Here is a 27,031-nt window from a genome sequence, read left to right as displayed (position 1 = left end):
AATTTATTTTTTACTGCTGCCTATTCGATCCCTATACAGGTAGTCCTTGACTTACAACCAATAATTGAGTCCAACATTTCTGTTGCTGAGATATTTGTTAAGTTTTGCCCCACTTTCCGACCTTTTTTGCCACATTTGTTAAGTGAATTGCTGCAATTCTTCAGTTAATAACACGGTTGTTAAGTGAATCTGGCTTCCCCATTGACTTTGCTTATCAGAAGGTTGCAAAAGGGGATCACATGACACCAGGACCAGTGGTGAGTTGCTCCCGGTTCAGCCCGGTTCGGCTGAGCCGGTAGTGGTGATGCAAAGCGCGTGCGCAAAGAGAACCGGTGGTAGCTGACCAGGACACTGCAATCGTTATAAATAGGAATCAGTTGCCAAGCATCTGAATTTTGATCAGGTGACCATGGGGATGCTGCAACGGTCATAAGTATGAAAAACAGTCATAAGTTATCTTTTTCAGGGATGTTGTAACTTCGGTCACTAAATGAACTATTGTAAGTTGAGGACTACCTGTAGTTGGAGGATACCATGGGTTAAAACCAGAAAGGCAAAGTATTTGATATTCCATTTCCCTGCATAACCATAGAACTCTATAGCAGCAGTCACCAACTGGTGGTCCGCGAGAAAATTTAGGTGGTCTGCAGAAAAATTATTTGCATTTTTTATATTGCACTAAATCAGGGGTCCTCAAACTACAGACCCTGGGCTGGATACGTGCAATGTTACTGTTACTGCAGTAATATGGACAGTGATTAATATTTATATGTATTTAAATGTTAAGGTGTAGGTATATACATATGTATATAGCATATCTGTATGAGTGTTATGTTATGTGTACACTTTTGAGAGCAGGCAGCAGAATTTCATTTTTAATATGTGCCAGAGTGCCCACAGGAAAAAAAATGACAATAAAGGTTATTTTAAGATTAGTTGGTTTCACTTTCTCAGGTCTTGATTTAAATCTTGAATTCTGTAGAGATTCTCAGTCATCCAGATCATGGCTGTCCCAAAGGTGCTTTTTCAGGAGGCAACTGGACTTTCTTGTCTTCAATAAAAAAAGAAAAAGAAAGTAAGTCCAGTTGCTTCCTGAAAAAGCACCTTTGGGAAAAATCTTGAATTGCTTCTATCATGTGTATGAGTCAGACCCTTGCTTATAAGGTATGTGTGTAGGGGGGAATGATTGTCCCCTCATCTCTATTTTTAAGTTTTGATTGATTGATTGATTGATTGATTAAATGTATATGCTGCCTGACTTCCAGTGAAATATGACAATAAAAACAAGAAATAAAAAAGAATAGAGGCGGCAGAATGTTCTGCCCCAGCTACGGATCCCAAAGAACGCAGCACACACAAACTCCGAACAAAACTCAAGTTTACTTCAAAGCGCAGTCTTTTGCAAATGCAGGCTGTTAATAAAACATTGTTAACAACCTGCCCAAAATTCCACAGATAAGATAGAGTCTTACAAGAGTTGGCAGAAAGCCCAGAAGCAAAATTTGCAGAGAAAATCCAAACTCAATGATCAGCAAACGAACAAACATTGTTTCCTGCAGCTTTTTACAAGCTGTGTGCAAACTTAAATAGGCTAAGGGAGTGGCCAATTAGCCCCAAGCCTTACTCTCGAAGAGACCTCCTCCTGAGTAACCACTCCTGCCTTTTGGCAGCTCTGCATGGCCGTGCATTGAGAAAAGGCTCCTCCACTTCATCCTCTTCACTTAAAGAAGCCTCTGGAGGTTCTGAAGGCCCTGGTTGAATCTCTGCCTCTAACACCACATCTTCTTCAGCCTCTTCGCTGTCCGACTCGAGCGCCGGCTGCACAGGCTGCTGGCGCGACACCACACCAGCCTCCTCGTCATCGGGATCAACAACAATCCTCGCAGGCCACTGGCGGGCCACAACACAGAATGACAAACTGGGTGAAAACAAAAGAAAGCAATCCAAGTTAAAAAGAGACTCCAGTCATCCCCATCAAAGGCCTAAGTAAAGAGACCCCTTCAAAACACTAACATTGCAGGGATTTCTTATCTCAATGTGAATTGTAATAATACATCTTGGACATGGATGTGCAGCCTTTCTGTCAGAACTTCAGCTTATCAGACAGTCAGGTTATAAAGTGCCTCTAAGCTTGTAATGACTGCAGGCTCAACCTGCTGCCTACAAATTGTGCTATGGGACCCAGATCCCTCACTAGAAGGGTCCCTCCTATTTTCAAGAGTTTTCGTTTTTAAGAATTTGCAAATTTTCAGTGTCATTAGTATAATAAGATATGATTATGGCAACATAATGCATGCATTAACTATGAAACATGGCCTGGGGTGTTACTACCTAGGGCTGTGATCTGTGCACCTCTCCCAAACAACAGGACAGCAGGACTGTTCTTGCATTTTGATGAGCAAAGCCAAAGAAAACATAATTACTGTTAGAAGCAACCTTGGACACTTTCTTTGAGCTGTTTATTTCTGACCTTCTTCACTCTGTTGTTGCTTGCACAAACCTTTGCAAACAATTTGCGGAGATCTGAATAGAAAAAATAAGAATTTTTCATGTTCATGCTTTCCTTGAAAAATATTTCTAGCTTATTTACATTGTCTTTGCTGCATTTCCAACTGACGATGTTTTGGTTGATTCCATTCAACCATCCACAGTAAGTGACAGTTATTACCTTGAATCAGGGGTGAAATGCTCCCAGTTCAGACCGGCTCGCCCGATCCTGTAGCGATGGCAGCGGGTGGTTCAGAGAACCGGTAGAAAAAATCCCCAGCCCCCCTCCATGCCCAGCTGAGCCGCACCATCATTAGAGGCTTTTTTTTTTTTACTTTTAAAAGCATTTTTTCTTCAGCCGAAAAAATGCTTTTAAAAGTAAAAATGATCACGCAGCTCAGCTGGGATTGTCAGAGTTTTTTAAAAGCATTTTTTTCTACAATCTCTTTGGCTGAAGATGTTGTAAAAAGGCTTTTAAAAGGCTCTGACGATCCCAGCTGAGTTGCCTGATCGTCAGGGGCTTCTTTTTCTTTTAAAAGAAAAAAAACACTTTTAAAAGAAAACAAAAGCCTCTGATGATCAGGCAACTCAGCTGGGATCGTCAGAGCCTTTTAAAAGCATTTTTTTTTACAACCTCTTCGGCTGAAGAGGCTGTAGAAAAAAGGTTTTTAAAAGGAAAAAAAAAAGTTGGCTACGCCCACCAAGTCACCCCACCAAGCCACACCCACAGAACTGGTAGTAACAAATTTTACATTTCACCACTGCCTTGAATGCCCTGTTGAGAACATACCAGGATACATCTGGCAATGTCTTCCCAGTATAGAATCTGTCTGTCTGGTCTGGACATCTAAAAATGGTCTCTTGAGGGTTCCACCTCTTTGTGAGGTTCATAAGGTATGGATCAGGCAGCAGACCTTCATGGTTGTAGGCCCACACTTTGGACAGCACTTTCCCCTGTGGTAGGGATGGCCGCAAGCCTCAATGCATTTTGAAGCAAGTGAAAACTGTCATGCTTAAGCATGCTTTCACACCTTAGTTGTTTCATGATCCTTGCCATGTGTCCATTTTTTATATAGGTTTTTGTATTCTAGCTTTATTTATTATGATCCACTCAGAGTCTGCTAGGATTAGGATGGTATATATTTATATATAAATACTGGAAATAAAATAACAGAACAGAAGTGGTGAGGGAAAAGTGTAACTTTAAAAAAGCACATGAAGAAGGAGTAAGCATTATACTTGTAAAGCATCCGCTCATAATAACTATATGTTAAATAGCACCTGTGGGACTATAACCTATAACAACTGTACTTAAATTCCCTCTCCACAAATTCAATTTACAAGCTTTCCAATCTCATCTCTGATTTGTAAAACGTATCTCCAACATGCAACTGCTGGAATGCTGGCATCGTATAAACGGAGATACCACAATCACATGAAGCCCCTTTTAACTGTGTTTGCTAAAAGATAATTTTGGAACAAGTGAAGACAGTAACATAATCTTCAAAATAGGCAACATCAAAATTTAAAAGCTCTCCCAAAATTCTTAGCCATATATGATTCCATTCAACATAATTTTCAGCCTCCCCAAAAATATTAAGAGTCTCTGCTGGCTACAAAAAAAGAATCAGCTTTGGGTTGGTTCTTGCAAAGGTTTTTGAAGAAATGAATAGTGAGCCTCAACAACAGAACAACCAAATATATCACACCGGCAAGCATTTCATATATCCAGTGAAGCAAGCCTGAGACATTTTGCTTTTTCATTCCATAGACAACAGAAAACTAATAGCAGTTGATTCTGACCTTGGAACTCAAGATAGGATGGTATCCTGTAACACAAATGAGACAGTAGTCTAACTTTAGATGATAGACAACTCTGTTCTTCAATGCAAGGAAAGAGCCAGGGGCTGTTACCCCGAGATCTGCTGCTCAAGGCATTCCTTTCACTCTGCCTAATGGTGGAGCTGTCCTTGATACAAAGTCCAATTCTGCCTAGATACTACCAAGTTGTTTAACTTCTGTCATATTGGCTGTTCTTGACCAAAACAAAAGAAGCTTCCATGCATGATCTGTCCAAGGCTCTTCGAGGTCCTTAGAAGAGATCCAGCCTTTATAAGAGTTTATATATTAGAAATGCTTGAGAAATGTGACACATAACAAGACAGAGCCTAAGAAACACCCGGCCTTTCCTTTTGTTTCCTGCTAGCAGTAAGGGATGCATGGCAGAATGGTTTTGTTGCTAAGCAGAAGGAAAAGCATGAAAGATAAGATTCTCTTGTCAGGCTTGACTAAGCACCTGTTCAAAATGGCAAATAATGTCCACTTCTATGCATTCTTCCTTTGCCGGCCTTTAATAGAGGGAAGTAGATTTCCTGTAAACATCTACAAGATTTCCACATTGTCCTTGCCAGTCTCTGCACATTAGCTCTGTCTTTGCAATGATCCCTATGAAAAGCTTGGCAAGACTCGGGCTTTGGCACACAGAGATCATTGTCTTCAAGTAAGCAATGTTTGCATACTTGTGCTATGCCATCTGTGCTGTTTTGACTTATAGACCATACTTAGACCCAATCCCTAAAGGTATTGTTGGGATGCAACTATTATTTCCAGGCTAGCAACAATGCCAGGAAATCACAGCCCTCCTATCATAAAATGCCAACCATGGGAGGGGGAGAAGAAGGGGGCATTTAAAAGCTAGCTGTATTGCTGAAAGGAGACCATAAAGCATGATACAGCAGGATCAAGAAGCTGAATCTCACTACCTAAACAGTGTAAGATTTTTGTATCAAATCAATCTCATTAGCTGAGTTCCTGTTTAACAGTAAGTCGTGATATGATTTACTCGGGTTTATTGAAACAATAAAGCTGCTTGGTATATGGGCTCAGTCTTTATTCTGTGCATCTGAAGTACAAGGATCCTTGCAATTCTCTCTTGAGAAGATAATTCTGCCCTTTATCTGCACTGAACCATTCATTGCTGAATCATTCAATCACTCTTGATTGAATGAGCCTGAAGTATCTATCAGGAGGAAAGTTGTCCACTGCATGAATTTCTGGTGCTTCTCTGGCAAGCTCCAGAGATGACCTTGGAGAAACTATGTGGCAACAGTTACAGAAACATGTTTTAAGCCTGGAAAATTTTACAAACTCAAACTGGCTCTGCTTTAATGCCATGAGGTATAAGACAGAGAGAACAAAAGCACAGTCACACTTTCAAAATTCTGTTAACTATAACGTATATTGGTAAGTTGACTTCCAATCATTCCAGAGGAGTTTGTGCCTTGTCCTGATCTACCTTGAAGGACTGGCACTGTATATGATATCTTCCTTGTGCTCTGTTTCAAATGTAAACTCCCAGCCCCCACCCACCCACCCAAGGAGAGTGTAAAGTCATAGACAAGTGGAGCAGACCTGGCCAAGGTCTAGATTCCTGGTTCAAGTAAAATAATTCAAAAGTAAGCAATGTAAGTCAAGGTCAAGTCAATCAAAAATAGATAGTACCCTGGACAGCTCCATGCAATCCAAAGGATCAACTCAAATGTTGCTCCAGCAACAGGCAATCCCAGTTAAAGTTATATTTGAATGGTTAGTCCCACCTTCATTAAAATAAACATCTTCAGTCGATAAACATAGCTAGATTCACTTCATGAACTTCTGGGTCTTCAGTGCATTGTGGAGATTGTACCTCTGCTGTATTCAATAGCCTGGTATTTTCATAGCCAAAGAACATAAATAGTAGTATTTTAATTGGCAAAATGATCTTTTCTTATGCTGCAACTTCTGAGACTGAGTTTGAGGAAAAATCTTTCCCCTGAATGCAAAGTGGGAAGTCAGACCCTGGAATCACTACTTCTTTTTCTCGTTCGCACCATCTTCCTTGGGCATTTTAAAAATTGCTGGCTTTACTTACAGCAGGTGTCTCAAATGATTTTTCATTGTACTGTTTCCTTTAGTAATCTATAGTAATGCCCTAAAGCTTATTTTACAGTTTAAATATTCAGAACAATCTATGCATAATTGGAAGTTGTGCATATTCTGAAGCAATGACAGGGACCATCCAAAGCCACAAAAATGATTGAAGAAAACATCTGGTCTCTCCGATCCTGGTATGGAATATTTCTGTATATATGATAGTTTTGAATGGACACAAACTTTTCACAACTTTCAGTTATGCATGTGTGTCCTTCTGAATTTTTAAACATAATTTAAAAAATTTATACAAATTTTATAACATAAATTTTAAACATTCTGTAAAGATAGTGCTGTGCATTAATGATGTAGAACAAATCAATTCAAAGTACCCATTACAAGTAAAACAAGCAATCCAATTTTTAAAAAGCCAGTGAGGTCATTTTGGTCTTCATAAGTTTCCATAAGACTTTGGACCACTGACCAAAGCTCATGTCACTGATCGGGAGACCCTACCTAAAAGGCTTCTTCCTTGTCCTTAATCATTTACCTGGGAGTCCAGTATGATGGCTTGCAGAATGCAAGCTGCTATGGATGAAGGCAGTTTAAGTTTTTTTTAAAAAAAAATAAAAATAAAACAAACATTTTCAATTGGAATCAAAATGCAGATAAAGCATTATTACTATTATATTAGCTTACTTCCCAGCCTTCCCCAATATCTTTGAACATTAAAAGCAGCCTCACATGTCATTCTGAAATGAGGGTGGTATTTTTGTGTTAGTTGATTTGCCATGTTGAATACAATATGCACGGCTGCAATCCCCCAATACTGTGTCACAGACTGAATTGCAGATAGTATCACTTAATCACACATCATGTCCAGTCTGGCTAGCTTTCCCTATTTGGCTGATAATTACAGTCTACACCAAGCTATAGAACAGAGTGACCTGTCCATCTCTGACTGATACATCTTCATATTGCATTGAAACCAGGTGTAGCTTTGCAACCACAATGCTAAGAATGGAAATTTAAGACCTCTAAAACACTATACACAATAATAAATTAAGCACAGGTGCTCACTTAAATATACAGTAACATAGACCTGGGCCTCTGTCCACAGATTGCACCACTTCTTTATTCATATGTTGAAAATGAAAAACAATAAATAGAGGATCCAATCAAAAGAAGAATAAATACATATGTGGGACTAAGAATATATATTTCAGGTATCTGAGAAAAGAAAGAATTTGCCACAATAAATCTGCATAAAAATCCAAGAGATATTTTTTTTGTCTTCACTAAGAATCTGGAGAGAGAGAGAAATAATATTCTAACTTTTCTGGAATCAAAGACAGTTTCAGAGTAGGAAAAATACCCCAAATCAGTCCAAAGGTAAGAAGAGTTTCAACATGTTCTTACTTTTTTTGTTGCCATAATTGTATTGGCTTGATAGCAAAATGTCAGGTTTCTGACAATAGTTGTTTAGGCAGGTTGCCATGTAGCTCCCAAGAAAGGGAGACTGAAGAGGTCAAAACATTATTCGGTTAACCCAGAAGAGTTTGCAACTCAACAGTTGTATCTGAATTATAAACTATATTTGTACCTCATGGAGAAACTTGTGAAATTCATTGCATATGTCACTACTGATTTGATCTATCCCTCCCAAATGAACATGCGTTTCAGAATGCAATTATACTCTTAAGTTTTCTCACTTTTCTGCATACTGGGATTCAGCTGCAAATTCATAAGTGCATTAGGATACTTTTAACATTTGTATCCTTTAGATAAAATATAGTCAGAAGTACAGATTTTGAAAGAAAGCACACTTACAAATACATATAATAAGAAAAACACATCTCTCTGTCTCTGATTTGTATGTGTCTTATGTCTTGAAAAGTAATAGATTATTACAGAAATGAGACACAAGGAATTTAGGGGTTAATTTATGTAAATAAAGTGGCCCAAACTAAAAGTGATCCAGCTATTCTAGCACCAAAAATATTTTAATTTTTGTATATGCTATATGCATAGTTTCCTGTTGCTTACAGAAAGAATGCTGGGACAAATAATTTCCTTCCTAGGCCTCTGTATGTTGTTTTCTGGAGCCCCAATCAAGTGGCATTTGAAATCTTGTAGTGTAGACATGCTTTTCCAGTTCTAATGGGCAGGTCACTATCTACAAAGCACAAGGTCTCAAAATAGGCTATGCTTGCATATGTAATACACTGGTATTCATCAAATGGGCCACAGTTCTCAGCTGCATGAAAACTCAGTGACAAATTAATCTTGCCATAAAAACACCTCTTGCTGCTCATGTAAATATTGCTAATATCCTCTGTCGGTGGCATAACCAGGAAAGGTTACAGCTCCTGTAGAAATAGATATGCATATCAGGCAAAATTGTCTTAAAAACGGTTTTCTCTTTACCAGAATTCTTTATTAGCAAGGAGAAGCTGCTAGGGCTACTTGAGAAAACAATTATGTGCTGACATTTACCAGGGGCAACCAAGGTCATGTCAGGTATTTTGTACCAAGTGTGTGCATGCAATTGTCAGGAAAAATTACAGGAGCCAAATGTTCAGCCTATTTCAAGGGGTTATGATAAAATAGCTCACTTCCTTCTATTACCTTCTCCCTCTTCTCTGCTTTAAACGGACAAAGCAAATTTGGGGGAAATGCAAAATATGCACATGTGCACAAGTGTAAATAATATTGGCCTTGGAAATATATATATATATATATATATATATATATATATATATATATATATATATATATATATATATATATATATATATATATATATATATATATATGTTTTCTCAGGTTTTCGCGGGTGTTTGTATGTAGGTCTTTGGTTATTCGGGTCTTCTCCCACGTAAAATTGGAAGTGTCTTGGCCAAGACACTTCCAATTTTATGTGGGAGAAGACCCGAATAACCAAAGACCTACATATATATATATATCAGAAACAAATGGGTAGTACAGTGAGTTGTTTCTGCTCACACCGGCAGTTTGCCACATTTAAAGTCCACAGAACAGTCATAGAGCTTTAAAACTCCAGATGTCAATAAATAAGTCTGCTGTGAATCTTTTGGGCAACCCCCTCATCTATTGTCCAGTCCCCTCATTTACTAAATACCTGAAATCTTAATCAGGGAAGAAGATGGATGACAGGCCCATTGCAATTACAGTATTGCATAATAATAATAATAATAATAATAATAATAATAATAATAATAATAATAATAATAATAATAAATATTATGATTATGATTATGATTATGATTATGATTATGATTATTATTATTATTATTATTATTATTATTATTATTATTATTATTATTATTATTATTATCTGCCATATCCAGAGCTTTAATAAAATATGAAAATGTTCTGGCTTTGAATCTTACAACTCTACCCATGTCTAAAATCTACTTTTAGAAGGAGAAAAATAACTATAGTCTAGAGGATTGTTCCCCTATACCCGCAACTAGACTTTCTTTTCTCACATCAGCCAATTAATCCATACACTTTGTATCTTCTTAAAACCTCAAAAGATTTCTGCCTTCAACTACTGAAAAAGCTACTCATTTTGGGGTTCTTTTCTTCTGTGCCTAGAAGAAAGTCCTACAGATGTTACGTAAATCAATGAAAAGCTTTGCTTGGGATTAAAGTATCAGTGGGTATCAGGATCTGACAAGAGTTGAATTAAATTGCTTTTCAAAACTGAATTTAAGAAAGAATGATCACCATTCCAAGTTTTGGATGCCTGGATTTTATTTGGTTTGGCTTACTTTAAAGCACAGAGACTTGCTGTAGCTGAAGTGTCTCTGTCTTAAGTGTAAATCCTATCTAATATCTTCTGCTGGACACAAAGAGAAACAACCTTCCTTGCTTTCTAAACTGCCTTGAAAGAAACAGCAGGCCAACTTTGCACCCAGATCTTTTCTGGTTCTCTGTTTAGTATAGTATATAGTGAAAATCAGATGACTCACTGACACCTAGTGGTTTGCAGAAAAAGTGCATTGAACTTTAAGGGAAGGAATTTAGAATCTAGCACTCTGAATCATTTTCTGGAATTCTGAACTCCAAAAGCAGATAGGAAAACCCTGTTGAGAATTGCTACATACTAGGTACTATGGGAATTACCTAAATTAGGTAACAACAAGTTCTGGCAACCAGGACATTGGGTTAGTAGAATCATGAAGGGGCCACACTAGGTAGAAAGTGCGGCCATGTTGGCTGTCAAGAATAAACACTATGACCAAACATATCTCAAGACCCCAACCAAGCTATTACAATCATTTCTAGGTGTTGTTTCTGAAGGTCTAATAGATGCTTTCAAGCAGTCTTGTTCAGAAGAGACCATTCCCCTTTTTGCCGACATCTACACATGAGATGTGGATTTGACGTAGTCAAGGTTTCCTGTGTCTTACCCAGGAATCCTAGAATCATAGGGCTGAAAGAGACCTCAGAGGTCTTCTAGTCCAACCCTCTGCTCAAGGCAGGAGCCTTACACCATCCCGGTCAAATGATCGTTCAGTCTATATTTGATGCTCCAGTGATGGAGCATCCATAACCATAACAATGGAGAAGCTTGACAAGAGTCAAGCTTCTCCATTGATTAATTGTTCTCACTGTCAGAAAATTTCTCCTTACTTCTAGGTTGGATCTCTCTTTAACAAGCTTCCACCCATTACTTCTTGTCTTTGAGCTCTTTCAGCAGAGTGAAATTGTATCTAAATGCAGAAGTTTATCCTGAACTTACTCTATCTGTCCAGTATGCTAACCAGCTTCCCATGGGTTGCAAATAGGAACCCCCCCCCCAATCAGCAGATAGGACTGAGAAGCTCTCATTGCAACTGTTTTAATAGCCCAGCTAGTTATTTCTAAGTTCATTGCCACAGCAATGAAAACAAGCCTGGCATTCTCCTAGACTTCTTAATCCAGCTGAAGAAAGCCCACCATCCACACACATCGCAAAGAGGCAGCAGAGCCCTTCCTGAAAAAAACCATGGCTTCTTCCTTCCAGATGTGGAGGACAGGATGGAAGGCCACCTTGGCCATCAGGAAAAGATGAGAGGCACCTTCTGCTCCACAAGCTACCTGCAACCAGGTTGCACTTTCAGTTGGTCCATGCTGTCTCCTTTTCCAATCAGAGGAAGCTTGCCTCACTTTATTTCAGCCATTCTTTTTTTAAAAAAAAAAAATTATTAAATAAACATTAAAAACATTGGACACGGTGTGACCATCCCGGTTTTGTCATTTCCATACATATCTTTAACATAACAACAAATATAATCACTACTTATCATACTTATCATTTTGATCTTATAACCATATCCCTTGTCCTCATTTATATCTTTATCTAATTATTATCCACTTTCTATTCTACAAATCCTCAATCTTTTCTTCTCTGACTCCTTTTCCTCCTTTCCAACCATTGATACAATTTGTTCCATATTTCAAAATATTCTGTCTCACCCTTGTTTTTTATTTCTAGTGTCAGCCTGTCCATTTTGGCACAGACCAATATTTTCTTTATTATTTCTTCTTCCGGGGGGGAGGGGGAGGGTTTTCTTCATTTTTCCAATATTGTGCATAAACCAATCTTGCTGCAGTTATAACATGCAGCATTAAGTATATCTGCCCTTTGTCATATTTCTCTTTTGTGATTCCTAATAGGAATAGTTCTGGTCTCAGATCTATATTTTGGTCTAGTATCTCTTCCAACCAACGTCATAAAATCCTAGCTTTTGTACATAGCCACCACATGTGATAAAAAGATCCTGTCGCTGAGTTACATTTCCAACATTGTGGTGATAATTTCCTATTCATTTTTGCTAATCTTGTAGGCAAAAAGTGCCATCTGTTTCAGCCATTCTTGAAGGCAAGCAAAGCAATTCAGTAATGGACTTTTAAAAACTGCACTAAGTTGGCTAGATGGCATCCCTGGCTGCAAGCATCCAGGGCAGCAGATTCCTTACTTACGGAAAGGCCCAAGTTTGATGCTTGGTCCTTTAGTTGGCATACAAATTTGATAAATAAATAAGTGAAAGGTGGACCAGAATTATATAGAGATATATAAACTCTTTAAACTCTTTTAAATCAGAAAAGTGAAGTATGTATAGAAAGCACAGGCATGTGATTGAACAAAAAGGCTTTTGTTTTGTTTTGTTTTCATGCCACAATAATACCCTACAGTATGCGTGTTATTATAAACTTCTGACTACAGATCTTGAGACTTTAACTTCAATTGTACTCAGTGTGATCAGTTTCCATCTCTAGTATATTATCAGATCTCTGTGGGATTTATGTATTTATTAAAATAAGTAACTGCTTTTCTTCCCAAAGGAGCGCTGAATTTAACACTGTGCAGAGAACTAAATAACTCCAACTTAAATGGGAATTTTAAATTACCACAACAATATATCTTAAATATTAAAAAAATATTAAAAACAAATTACTAGAAGATACGAAACAACATGCTTGCAAGAAAGAAGAATCTGGATATAAATAAATTGGGACAATTAAGCTATAAATCTAACCAGTGAATTGGAATCAGAATTGGTGCTGCAATCGCCAAATGACGTTCTGTCAGATCTAAAAGAAAAATCTTTCATAATGCTGGCTTGAGTTTTGCTTGGATTGCTATTTTTACTGCTTGAGACCTCAACTTATTTTTTATTGTAAGTTTATATTAATATTAATGTCAAATATACCTGATTGAAGAGATCCGGTTCCATACATCAAGCTTTGCAGCACCCTAATCTCAATTCTAAACACTATTTTATATAGAAGATTAGGCTGTAATTCTCTCAGAAACAAAAAAAGATGGCAATGACAGTATGCTACTGTAGAAACCTGATTTCCAGACACATTTTTCTCATCTTAACTCATGGATTCCATGAATGGGGGACCAAGAATTATCAACAAAGACTTTTCTGTATATTTCTGGAGTTAATTGGTTTAAACTGAAGACCTTGATAATGATACAACTTGTGATAAGAACAGGATAGTCCAAGTTGGGTCTATTTCTTATGCAACATTTCCAGATTCCAATTCCAAATTCTGAACAGAATTTCCAAGGATTTTGTTCACTAATTCTTTGAAGAACCAACACATGATTTTTCAGTTCCATTTTCCAACCTCCTAACTTAGCTCTTAAGAAAAGAGGAAAAAGTCACATTTCATATTAGAGAGAACATTTGGGCCACAAATATTTGCATGGTAAATATTATCTTGCTGATAATACCATTAACATTCAGTTAGCCCGAAGGATTTTTTTTTTAATCATACAACTTACTCATTTATTAGAATTAAAGTCTTTTTTTTTTTGTTACAAAGAGGCACCAGAGCTGGAAGGAACACACAATTTGGAGTTATAAAATATAGCTGCGTCTATCCAGTTAGATTTCTGGGACAGACAATGAAAGGTAACTTATTTCAGAGAACTATCACTGCATAATATTTTAAAATTTTCATGGCATGTATTCTAAACATGAATTTCCATTAGTAAACATCCATCATATAGCTGCTTCTGAATCTTTGAGAGGCTAATAACATGAATGACTTGGTTTCGCTTATAGCCGAATAAATGATGGAAAAACCTATGAGAGTGAGTCATCAAGAGATTATTTCTAAAGGAAATAGAGAAGTTGTTAGAATTTTTTTTTGTTTTTCTTGTTAAGCATTTGAGTTAAAAGAATTTTTATGCCAATATTTACCAGCCTCTTTGTAAAATATACAGCACAGATATATAAAGTAAACCCTAGTGAAGATATGGGATTGCACACTTAGACTGTGTCATATATCAATCAAAAGTCACCATTTATTCAAGTGTGGCCCTTCAAAAACCCTCAATTAGCCGAGATCAAACTACCCAACAGACTGGAATGTTTCTTAACATAATGTGCGAATCTAACCTAATGTCTCACAAAGAGTATATTAATTCATCCTCCAGATCATGAATTTAGTTACAACCAAGCCCAGTTATTATAATGAGCAAGTCTGAATGTGGTCCTTCAAGAATCCATAGGTACCCTGAGCCCTGAAGCTTCCAGTTCACTCTCACAAAAAAATAATTTCATTTCAGTTATTTTCTTATGTTGGACTGGGAGGGGGCATGATTAGAGAGAGACAGTGCTGCGTACAGAACCATTTCCCTTCTTCCTGCTCTCCTTTTATCTGATCATCTTCTTAAGGATTTCTTCCTCTTTCTCATTTCTTCCTTCATCCTATAGCAGTGGCACTGAATGCTGATGAGATGATAAATGATCCAACCCCAGGCAATCATTTTCGGATAATTAGTTCAGTGACTGAACTTCGAAGAGTCATTTGTTCCCAGCCAGGAAGCTGAGATGGTTACTAGACACTTCATTTTCCATCAGTTTTGGAGAAAGGGTGTAGATTAGCTAAGCACAAGGGCTTCATTTCTCATCAGGGATTTTCTTAGCCAGAAGTAAATAAATAAATAAAGCAGAACTGAAGTGTGCATGGTTTGAATAACACAGTCTCGTCTACCTCTACCCTCTTTGATTTAGAATATTGTCTTTTATTTAAATAAAAAAAAGAATAGGAATATATATACAAGGAGCAGAACAGTCTAAGTGTAGTTATCAAGTGTAGTGATTCCCAGAGCTCAGCAATCAGTAGATATTCAGAATCAGTCCTGAAAGAGGCCCATAAGATTTCTTAGAAATGAAACATGTATGTGTTTACAGCACACTGCTTTCCCTCCTCCTTAGGAGGGAAGGAGGGAAGGAGAGAGGGAGAGGGAGAGGAAATGGGAGGGGGAGGGAGGGAGGGAGGGAGGGAGGGAGAGAGAGGGGGGGGGAATGGAATGGAATGGAACGGAATGGAACGGAACGGAATGGAACGGAACGGAATGGAACATCCTTGCTGTTTTGCAATCTGGCAAAATGGTTATTTCCAATTGTTTTCAGTCCATGGGATTCATTTAAAAATTTAAAAATTCTGAATGTGTCCATCAGCCCCAAAAGGTTGAGGAAGGGTCAATGCAATACAATCTCCCATCGTACCATGAAGAGGCTATTAAGCAATATGAGAAAGTTCACATCTGTTTCATATATTTATTTTAAAAAAGAAAAAATATATACCAAAACCTTCAGATTTTTAATGTAAACCTCTGATGTGGGATTTTAACTCTTTCTTCTCTATCAAATCAACCTACCCAAAACTGTGATTGGCTTCCAGAGGAATGTTGCCACCATTATCCCATTTCACTATATTCTCATTGCTCTGCTAAAATGCACCAGGAAAAACTGACATTAAACAGAGACGTTCCACGGGTATGTTATAGCACCCATTCTCCAACAAGCTTCTGGGGATGAATTTTAAAGCCATATAGCAATAGCACTTAGACTTATATACCACTTTACAGTGTTTTACAGCCCTCTCTAAGCGGTTTATGAAGTTCACTTACTCAAAGTTTCAATAAAACAGCTCTTTCCATATTCATCAGTAAGTAAATATAAGACTTACCCTGGATGTTTTCTTCTTCCGTCATGTAAATTGAAATGCAAGTGGTCTTCAGAAATATACTGATGCACAATTAATTTTGCTTTGGCACAAGAAAACTTTTGTCACCTTCTGTGATATCAATTTATTTAAACATAGATTGTGTTTCTATTCTGTCAGGAGTCCAAGATTACCCTGGACAGTTTCTTCTTCCAGTGTGACTCTCACGAAAATCCTTTGAGATAGACTAGAATTAGATAGGCTAAAATACTAAGAGACAGTGAGTAGTTGAAAATCCCAAGGTGGGCCCTTATGACATGGCTGCTGGCAACAATGCTTTAGCCACAAATGTAATCTAGTGATTCTTTAATCTCCTCTAAGTGGCATGAATGACACCATTCTGCGGTTTATGATATTTAACTGTGTTTATGTGAATCCAATACCTTCAGTTAGAATCATAACTACAGGAAACAGTAAAAAAAAAAAAAAAGGTCAAGATAGCAGTCATGGTGGTTTGGTAGTGAACCTCTGCCTTTGTGATGCATACGTATAAAAAGCAGGAGGATCCATTCTGATCATCTTCTTGACTGTTTGACCTTTTATTTATTAAATTTATATGCTACCCATCTCCCTGATAAGGTGACTCTGGGCGATCATACCCTGCAGACATTCCTGATTAGAATAAATAGATTCTATGAAAACATCTTAAACAACATAGTGAATTGTTTTTGTTCTTACCAGAAGTATATATCAAACAAACCTGGCACGACATGGCTGCTAGGCAAGAAAAAGAAAGTGGATGTTTTGCAGTAGCATTGCTCACAAGGAGGAATGGCTGGGTTCACCCACTAGTAAAATATTGGCCAATGACTGCACCAGTTAAACATATCCACTGAGCTAAGCAGGGAGAAGCATGGGTCTTGTTGATTTTGGCAACAAAAGTTGCTTGACATGGCCTTTTGGAGAGATTCTTTTTTTTTTTCAACATCCCAGCCTACAACTTGCCTAGCGATCTTTCATCTAAATGCTAGCAAGATGCTATCTTAGCGTCTTGTGCTCCAGTAAATGCTGCCACCTAGCTGGATCTTTGACTACCAAAATAGGTCTAATACTTGATCTTGTAGCAGGCTACTTTGAGTATTGGTCCATATAGGCCCCCTTAAGATGATGTTATTATTAGCAAAAATAAAAACACCAGCGTTACTTCATATTATATCACAGAAATGAGCAGCTCTCATGAATTGTAACGTTAGCAAATTTAAATCACAGTGAGGCTGAATGATTAACCATCACATTTCTATCTCATCAAGGGAATATAACCCACAGCAGTCTCTTATACTAAATTCAAATAGCAGTGGGTCTTGCCAAAATCTGAATGTGGATCCCCCACCTCAATTTTTGGGTATCAAATTAGACATTCTGACACCAATACCTACAATCAATTGTTAATAAGAATTATAGAGAGAGTTCTACAAATGGAAAGAATGAACAGGAGAAAGGGGATCATTATTTTTAATTTAAATAAATCAATGTGCTCAGAAAGAATGTGCTCCATGACGGGAGGAGAGAGAAGGAGGGCAAATGGGAATAGTATCCTCTTGCTTTAACAATAGCCCAGTAGATGCAAAATCTAAAAGATGGTCTACTCCTCCTCTTTTTAGTTCAGTAATAGCAAATAACTAATTATGCTCCTTTAAGTTTCAGGAGCATGGATGGCTCATTCTTTCTTTAACGCAAATTAGAGAAGAGGGAGGTTTGATTCCCAGAAGGGTTTATTTCCAAGCTGTCTCTGTTCTAATGCACATCTAAAAGGACAGAGGAAATATCTTTTATCACTCAAATCCCCCTGAAATTTAAGAGCAGCTGGGGATTTTTTAAAAGAAATACAGATATGATTCATTAAATTCATCTCATTCCAAAGACACCTTCCTGCCAGTTTATCTTTGTAACTACAGTCATTTCTTCAGAATAGCACTGTTTCCTGAATGTTGTCAACCAGTTTCTGTCTGTGTGCATGAGCAGGAGTGAATACTTAGGGACAGCCCTTAGTTTACAGTTGCAAAATAATGAGTCTGTCCATTTTTCCATTCCCTTCAACTATTCTAGTGGAATTTAATAGAACACAAACACATGTTTGCTCCAATCACCCAAGAAAACAAAAACAATTAAATTCATGGTGCTCACATTCCAGGGACATGCACAAGGAGGATTTTAAAAAAGCTCAAGATGGCGGCCATGACCTTGAGATTAACTATCACTCCCTTTTTGTGTATGTTTTGATCTCCTCCCTCACAGATGCCCCTGCCAATTGCAGGATGTTTGCCTCCACTATGGAAATACCTTGGCAGAACGAGAAGGTACCTATCTTTTGGGTAATCATTGATGTAATTTCCTCACCTCCTTGAGCCAAACAGCCTTTTTTTTAAAAACCGTGCCTCAGAAATGAGACTGATAACGATGCTGCCCACACAGAGGGGTCATCCACAGGGCAACAATTAGCAGACACTAAATGATCCCTGGGAGAAGCAGAGAATTATGTCTCCTGCCTTGACCTTACTTGTGCTGAGTAGATTGTAGGATTTGCTTGAGAGCTTCTGCTTTACTCTTGGAGTCAGGGGACAGAATGTACCATTTTTTCTCCCCAAACTTGAGAGCAGCTAGTTCTTGAACTGTAAGATTTCTAGATTGCCACAACTTTATTTCAGCATTACAAAATAGTGTATAGAGCTTAGTTTATGCAAAATTCTAATCATCCTCTTACCTGAAGTTTACCAATAGAAATATCAGCCTTCTGGAAGATTTCCTGGCCAAAGAAGAATAAAAGGGAAGGGGAAGAAAGGAAAGATGCCAGACATGGGACCAGAGCAGAAATGGACATGTAGGCCCAGAGCTCAGAGTGGAGAGAAGGAAGGAAGTAGTTCTGCAAGACACCAAGTGGAGTCTAGCAGGTAATTGACCTCTGAAAATTCTACAATGCCCTGTGAAGAAAAACATTTCCATAATAGTTTTTCTTCCACTTTCCAGTGGAAAACACTATTTTCAAGTGAGAACACCTTGGTCTCCAGCTTCAGCCTGCCTTAATAATAGGTTTCCAATGAGATGGAAGCTCCATGTGAGGACAAGTCCTCTACCAACAGTAAGTGGGGCCTATCCAAGCCATGACAAACAGCTACTGGCAGAAGATACAGAACAATTAAAACTCAGCCCACATGTTTTCTGAATAGTTTTTATCTCAGAGCTATAATTGCACTCAACAATGAACTAAAGGGCCACTATCAGTGAGCTGTTGGAGAGCATTACTTGGTCTGTTGTGTGGATGTTTGGGTGGTTTAGGGGTGGGGAATTTTTGGTGGATGAGAATGTGTTTGGGGATTGTTATGTGTGTTGGATCTGGTCTTTGGGTGTTAAGTGAATATCGTTGTATGGGTATACACATACAATGACAATAAAGTTGTTGTTGTTGTTGTTGTATGGATGATTCCCTTGAAACATATATGTATCATTAAATGGGGATCTTAAGTTATATTTGAATAATCTGGACAGTAGGTGAGAAAGCCAATTTTGTAATTCAAATTAACTAGTTTAACAGATTAACTAATGTAACTATTTTTTAATTCCAGATTAACTGGAACATTAAAATGTCAGATAAAAATATATTGAAATTAAAAATAATAAAAGAAGAAAGTCAACTGGTCCTGTCTTGACTTTTATATATACTATTAATGTACTGCTTAGCATCCAATTAAACAATTGAAAAATGTATCTTTCCCTAGAGCGACAAAACCTCTTGTGCTAACTTGGCATTACTATGCAGCATCTTCAGGTAATGCCTTGGGCCCTCAATTCAGATAGGGCTTCCTGTTGATGTTCATTATGCAACCATATTTATAATTGGCAGTTCACAAAATGGATGAATTTTAGTTTCCTGCACTTGTCCAAAATTCAATTCAAGGAACTGTGTAAAATTAACATGGATGCTTCTTTGCTGGGAACATGACTGCTTCAAGTTTTGAGCTTGGCCCTCAGTAATAAGCTAAGACTGAAAAGGTTCATCATCACAGAAAGCAGCTTAGGAGCTGAGTGAAGGTCAATCTTATGAGTAGCCCAATTGTAGACCTGTTCTGCTCCAATCTATAGGCTGCAAGAAAAAAAGGCTCAGGAGTATAAGCCTCCTGGAGTCTGGACCTTTATACTCCTTCAAAAAGAATGCTTATAAATGAACCAAAATTGACCATGTTATTAAAATGCTTTGTAGAAAATAATAGCCACATGAAGGAATTTGCAGGATCTGCTTTTTGCTTAACTCCAATGATTCTAAGATGCATACACTTGAATAGGAATTATGCTTTCCTAAACTCACATGTTGGAGTGCATGTGTTTAACGTTTTTAAAGTTTTTAATGTTTTAATGTTTTTCTTTTTAACATTTTTATGGGATTGTTCGCATTATTTTATTCTTTGTTGTAAGCCGCCCAGAGTCCTTTGGGAATTGGGTGGCATAGAAATGTGAGAAATAAAAAAATAAAGGGATGTGGTGGCTCAGAGGCTAAGACGCTGAGCTAGTCGATCAAAAGGTCAGCAGTTCAGAGGTTCGAAACCCTAGTGCCGTGTAACAGGATGAGCTCCCGTTACTTGTCCCAGCTTCTGCCAACCTAGCAGTTCGAAAGCACATAAAAAATCCAAGTAGAAAAATAGGGACCACTTTGGTGGGAAGGTAACAGTGTTTCGTGTGCCTTTGGCATTTAGTCCTGCTGGCCATATGACCACAGAGACATGTTGTCTCTGTCTTCGCTGTCTTCACACAGTGCTGGCTCTTCGGCTTTGAAACGGAGATGAGCACCGCCCCCTAGAGTTGGGAACAACTAGCAATATGTGCAAGGGGAACCTTTACCTTTACCAGCAAATTCCAAGGGGGGGCTTGCACCTTAGGGCGGCTAACTATGCTAATGCCTTCTACCCTTTTAAACTCACGTTACACATTCTCATTCCCATAGCTCAAAGATACAGCAAAGATTTTGCATAGAAAGGTCCCCAAGGCAGATCTGGGTATCTTAGTCTTTTAAAAAGATCTGAGATTTTGGAAACACTTCCAATTGTGCAGATCAGCCAAAAACTGGTATAGAGCTATCTCATAGATTTTAATATGTGTCACAACATTTCCAATTATACATCATAATACTTAGCTTTTATTAAGGGACACTTTTAGTATAATTTTTCCTAATGGATGCCTTTTAAAATGCATCAATATCTGAGTTTTGGAAGTCCTTTTCTCAAAACTATAGTAGCTCAAACAACATAATTAGTTTAGTCAATGTTCACAGATAAGAAAGCAAATTTACAATCAGTACCCACATTTGTGACTTTCACAGATTTGTAAAGCTGAAATAAGATTGTAAGCACAAACGCAGTTTCATTTAGTGACCACTTTGTTTAATGGCAAGTTACCTGCCCCAATTGTGGTCACTAAATGAAGACTTATTTGTGTGCATATTTGCATGAATTTTTTGACTTGATAAATGCTGGGGAACCTCATACTTTGCTATTTCTGTGTGCTACAACAGAAATACATGGTACATTTATTTTTGAATCTATACAAGTATAAACAATATTAGACTCAATAACAATTATTGAAAAACTATGTAAGTCTAAATCCATATTCTAAGTTACAATAAGACATTCCCTGATTAATTTTTAAAAAACCTACCTAACTAGTTTTTTATTACTACCTAATACTACCTAATGTATCTTGCATTTTAGGAACATACTTTGATCATTTATACTTCCTGACTTTGTTATGAGAAACACATAATGGAATTCTATTATAAATAATATAGAAGTTGTTATTAGCAACATCTGAGACCTGCAACAATTTCTCTATAGGCATTGCCTTTGAAAAATATTCAAAAACTTCCAGGGGTCTAGAATGCTATACCCAGTCCATTGATAAGAATCAAATCATGTAACTTTTTAAACAGCAGATTCATGACTATGTGTCTATTTCCTGGCCCAATTTCAAATTTTTTATCTATAAAATCCTACATAGCTTGGACTCTGAAAGACCATAGTTTTCCATATAAATCTGTTCAAGTTTCAGTATCCATTAGAAGATTGTGTCTGATCTATCACAGTAATAATTCTATTTGGCAAGAACACTGGAGATGGTTGTTTTTGTGGTTCCTCACAGGTTCTAAGTGTCCCTACTGAAGATTACGTTTTCTCTATCTTTGATATGTGTCCACTGGCAAGCAAGGATTCTTTTTATCAAACTTGTATTTTCAGTTCATTTGAACTGAAATATACTGTTAATTTGACTTCATGAATCATCCTTACATTTTTAATTTTCCATGTTTTAATTAAATTGCATTTTATGTTGTATGTTACTGCTTTTAATTGTCTTGAGTATTAGCAACCATAGAAAGGCAGAGTATAAATATATAAAATAAATACATACTGTAAATGTTATTAGAGAGTCAGTTTGGTGCAGTAAGAGACGAGGTGGCGCAGTGGTTAGAGTGCAGTACTGCAGCTACTTCAGCTGACTGCTAGTTCAGCAGATCAGCGGATCAAATCTCACCGGCTCAAGGTTGACTCAGCCTTCCATTCTTCCGAGGTGGGTAAAATGAGGACCCAGATTGTTGGGGGCAATATGCTATTTAGTATGCTGTCTTTGGTGTAAGCTGCCCAGAGTCCTCGGAGAGTGGGCGGCATAGAAATATGACTAATAAATAATAAATAAAAATAAAAAAATATTTAAGACATCAGGTTAGAACCTGGGAGACTCTAAATTCAAGTCATTCCTTTTGGCGCAAAGCCAGCCACTCTTTGCAGTCCTAGGAAGGAGGCAATGGCTATCCACTTCTGAAAAACATTCCCAAGAAAACTGCCAAGAAAAACTAGTGCAGACAGTTGCCCTCCCTTTTTTTCCAGTGATCATGTCCCATTGTCACTAAGCTGTCATAGAACAGGAGTCCCCAACCCCCAGTCCATGGACTGGCACTGGTCCGCAGCATGCCAGCAACCGGTCCACACAAACAAGCAAAGCCCCATCTGAGAGATGCAGGCAGCACGCAAAATCATCCCCGCCCCCCACCCCCGGTCCATGGAAAAACCTTTCTCTACAGAACCGGTCCCTGGTGCCCAAAAAGTTGGGGGCCACTGCTGTAGAAAATTCTCTCTCTCCATCCCGCACAATTTTACTTTTAATTTTTAATGAATAACAATAATAAAATAATTAAAATAATTTTAAAAATTAAATTTTATTTTTAGTTTTAAGATCTTTATTTATTGTTTTAATTGTTTTAGTCAGCATTTTATTCAATGTCTGTAAGCTGCCTTTAGCAAGGGATGGCACACAAGTCTCATAAGTAAAAGTAAGTAAGTGCCTTGTGTGCAATCCTAAAACATCGGGAGCACCACTTGAACACCACTGGCATTGACCAAATTACCATCAGTCAACTGCAAAAGGCAGCTTTATTGGAACAGCTTACATCCTGCAATACCTTTAACACCAACAATATCTGCTTATCCTAGGTCCTTGGGAAGGACTCAATAGATGGGTAAAATGCCAAATCTAGTCTAAACATCTGTCTGAAAGCGCAACCAACCATAATAATAATAGTATTAAAAATAAAATGAAGAGGGAAAAAAGGATGAATTGATGTGGTAATACAAGGAGATAGTAGAATAGAAGAGCACAAAATATCAAAATCTGAAAATTGAAATGTAAGATTATGACATAAACTGGCTACAGTGGTTCCAGTGGTTATTGGCACACTGGGTGCGAAACCAAATAACCTTGCATGGCGCATAAGAAAATAGGCGCTTTGAAATTTCCATTTGTCAATTACAAAAGTCCATACTGCTTGTATCTGTGCATATAGTACACTGATACATTATGTCATCATAGGTTCCTGAGAAGAACTCAATGCATACGAAGGCAAACACCAGCTAAAGAACGGGAGGATGTGATTTCACATTATTGTGTATATAATTATTATTTATTTAGAATGCAAAACCTAATGTGATATCCTATAACTTCTCTGAAGATAAATGTCTCACTGACAGTTTTGAAAAAAAATCAATACATAATACTTGGTCCAAACCTTGTATGATCGGATCATTCATTCTTAAGTATTACTAATTCATATTTGCAAGACTTCAATCTGGAATTACTATAAAACCATTCTAAATCCTCCAATTTTAAATACATGATGGGTTGAGAATGTCCTCAGGTTGTATCTGTAATTTTATGTGAAACAGATTATTTAACATTGAATAGATATCACGTGTTTTTTTTGTTCAACAATGCACTTCAAAAATCATTGAGCTTAATCATTAGTGGGAAAAGTCATTTCATATCTACCATCTTATTAAATAAACCCCATACGTAGAAATGATGGGCTGCTTGTACCAATCTCTGTTATAGAACGCCAACCAAATCCCTCTGCATGTAATTTAACCCCAAAAAATGGAAAGGAAAGAAAAAGAAAAAAAAAAGAGCTGGAGCTTAAACCTTAAACACTTTTGATAAAAAAAATATAAGATATGCTTCATCCTGAACTACACATACCAATCTAAAACTGCCCAATCTGGAAATAGATTTGGAGTCTCTTCTAATCACAGGAGATGTGTTTTGAATAGGACACCCCTCTATCAGCAGCTAAGTCCCTTGTCATCCTTCTCTGCTGAGTTGAAAAAATAAAAAAAGAATCCCTTTCAGAAATATTCTCATCTTCTACTAAAAGGATGGAGAGGGGGGAGCTTTTTCATATAGAGTGACAGGATTATGAAATGACCCTGTGGGTCAGAAGGAGACTTTTCTTTTTCTCATCAAGGAAATCAATTTCCAAGTCTGAGTCTCTTAAAATAATATATTCTTATGGCATGCATACAGCTTTTTTTTTTTATCGGCTATGAAAAGAATAAGAGGTAAAGAGGATCAGGGGTGGCAATAGAATATTATAATCTGCCACACACACACATCAGTCTTTTGCTACATAATTCCAGATAAATTGAGGATTTACATATTTAAGATTAAAGAGAGGGAGGAGGAAGTACCAGAACAAAAAGAGAGGGCTGTAAAGATATTAAACTGAAGAAGTTAACTCTTAAACTTTAGTTTCATATAAAGCACATGCATGCAAATAAAATCTATACATTTTTTACCTACTGAACATTCTGGCGCCTATTTTATAGACTGCAAGTGTTGATTAGGGAAAACTAGGCTAATCCACGGCAGAAATAAAGATGCTCCAAGCTTTTGCTGCCTTTTCCCTTCCCTCCCAAGCCTAAAATGTTCCAAAATACCAATTACCATGGCAGGAAACAGTTAAATGACTCCAAAAGCTCATACAGACAGCAGATGGAAAACAGGAGGAAACCAGCTGGAAGTGTGTTTCCCTTAGAACTGATTTTTTAACAGCCTTGTGCACAAATAATGTCTCCCTAACACAGAGATAAAAATAAAACATAAATATTTAAAAGGTGACTGGTCAAAGCGACAAGATGGTGCCCGACTTGGGGCAGGCGGTTTTCTTGATTCCTCTATCCTCAGAGTCTGTTGCATTCTTACAAGCACTGTGGAAGTGGATGAAAGTTTTTTTTTTCACGGTAACCTCTCGCTTAGCTAATGGTCACTATCATTTAATTGCTCAGCTTTGGTGCTCCTGGATGTGTCCAGACTCATGGCTATAGCAATTAAATGTTTAATTTTGGAAGTAGTGCTATCTGTTTTGGGGAATTTGTCTTATTTATAGCCTGTTAAGAGAATTGCTTCCTTGTCATGATGAGAGGGCTTGAACCCACCAGAGACCCTAATAATGGTACCATGATGAAGCATGAGCTCTTGGTGTGGTTAAAAGAAGTTGAAAGTTGAAATCTCTAAAGTTGAAAGAAGTGGGTGAGAGCATTGGGACTCTGCTTGCACACAGGAGGCCATAGGAGAATTAACTCCAAAACCGAATCCAATGGCAAACTAATTCTGTGTTGTTGCCAAGCAAATTAAGTAGATAGATCCTTGCTTAGCCTTTTTATTGTGTCTTTTGAATAGTGTGTAAATGTGGTTTATCTCTAACTGTCTATTGATGGCTAAGGGGCAGGGAGACCCAAAACACGTGCTTTCCAGCAGCCAACACCCAGATAATCAGGGATTAACACCAGACAAACAATCAAGCAGAAAACAGGATTCTAATTAAGGAAGTACAGAAAAGAAGACCACACCCCTACCAACACTGATAGGGCAAGGTAATGTATATGAACAGGAAGCACACCCCATACTCACTAGCACTGGTTATGTTACATAGTGAGGTAATGGAATAGCAATAACACCTAGACTTATATGCTGCTTCACAGTGCTTTACAGTCCTCTCTAAGTGGTTTACAGTCAGCATATGGCCCCCAACAATCTGGATTCTCATTTTACTGATCTCAGAAGGATAGAAGGCTGAGTCAACCTTGAGCTGATGAGATCAAACTGCTGGCAGTCAGCAGAATTAGCCTGCAATCTACATTCTAACCCCTAGACCACCACGGCTCCTCAGAAATGTCTGCAAACAAACAACCAAGCTCAGAGAGCACCAAGGACTCTATAGTTCAGTCCTGAGCTATTTTATGTTTCCCTCTCTTGAAATAGTTTTGTGCTGCTGAATCAAGCCTAACACCTAGTGTCTAGATGGCAGGCATAAATCACAAGGGTAGTATCTAACCAGAGGTGGGTTTAAGCACGTTCTGACCAGTTCTGGAAAACCGGTAGTAAAAATTCTGACTGGCCCCGCCCCCATCTATTCTCTGCCTCTAAGTCCCAGTTTATCAGGAGGAAATGGGGATTTTGCAGTAACTTTCCCCTGCCACCCCCACCAAGCCATGCCCATCAAGCCATGCCACGCCCACCAAGTCACACCCACGGAACCGGTAGTAAAAAATTTTGAAACCCACCACTGTATCTAACTAACTAACCTTGAAGAAAAGCAAAGACATGTTTTGCTCCCTCAGGCCTTCTTTTTCAAACTAAACACAATCTGTACTGTTGCAGAAAAAAAACAATGTGTAAAATATTCTTAACACATTGGCTCTTTTAATGTAATATTGAAGATATAGAAAAGGCCATCAAACTGTTAAATTTTCCTTACCAATAAGGAAAATTTTGTCGTCTCTTG

General features: G+C 37.7%; 1 long non-coding RNA gene across 2 annotated transcripts; it reads right to left on the bottom strand.

Annotated features, from left to right (window-relative positions):
* Positions 1 to 1,361: 1,361 nt before the first annotated feature.
* On the bottom strand, positions 1,362 to 25,182 carry LOC148116904 (uncharacterized). Of its 2 annotated transcripts, XR_015733938.1 has the most exons (3): positions 25,044 to 25,182; positions 2,332 to 2,523; positions 1,362 to 1,918 (listed from the first exon to the last, which is right to left on the bottom strand). It is a non-coding gene; the product is annotated as an uncharacterized LOC148116904 (long non-coding RNA). The 2 variants fall into 2 exon arrangements; XR_015733937.1 differs by having other exon boundaries at positions 1,362 to 2,523; positions 25,044 to 25,151.
* Between the last annotated feature and the right edge of the window lie 1,849 nt (positions 25,183 to 27,031).

Source organism: Pantherophis guttatus, chromosome 1, assembly GCF_059756535.1.
Source record: "Pantherophis guttatus breed Tessera chromosome 1, ASM5975653v1, whole genome shotgun sequence".
Classification (NCBI taxonomy): Eukaryota; Metazoa; Chordata; class Lepidosauria; order Squamata; family Colubridae; genus Pantherophis; species Pantherophis guttatus.
Note: the sequence above shows the minus strand (reverse complement) of the source record. Positions and strands in the feature narration are given on the sequence as shown.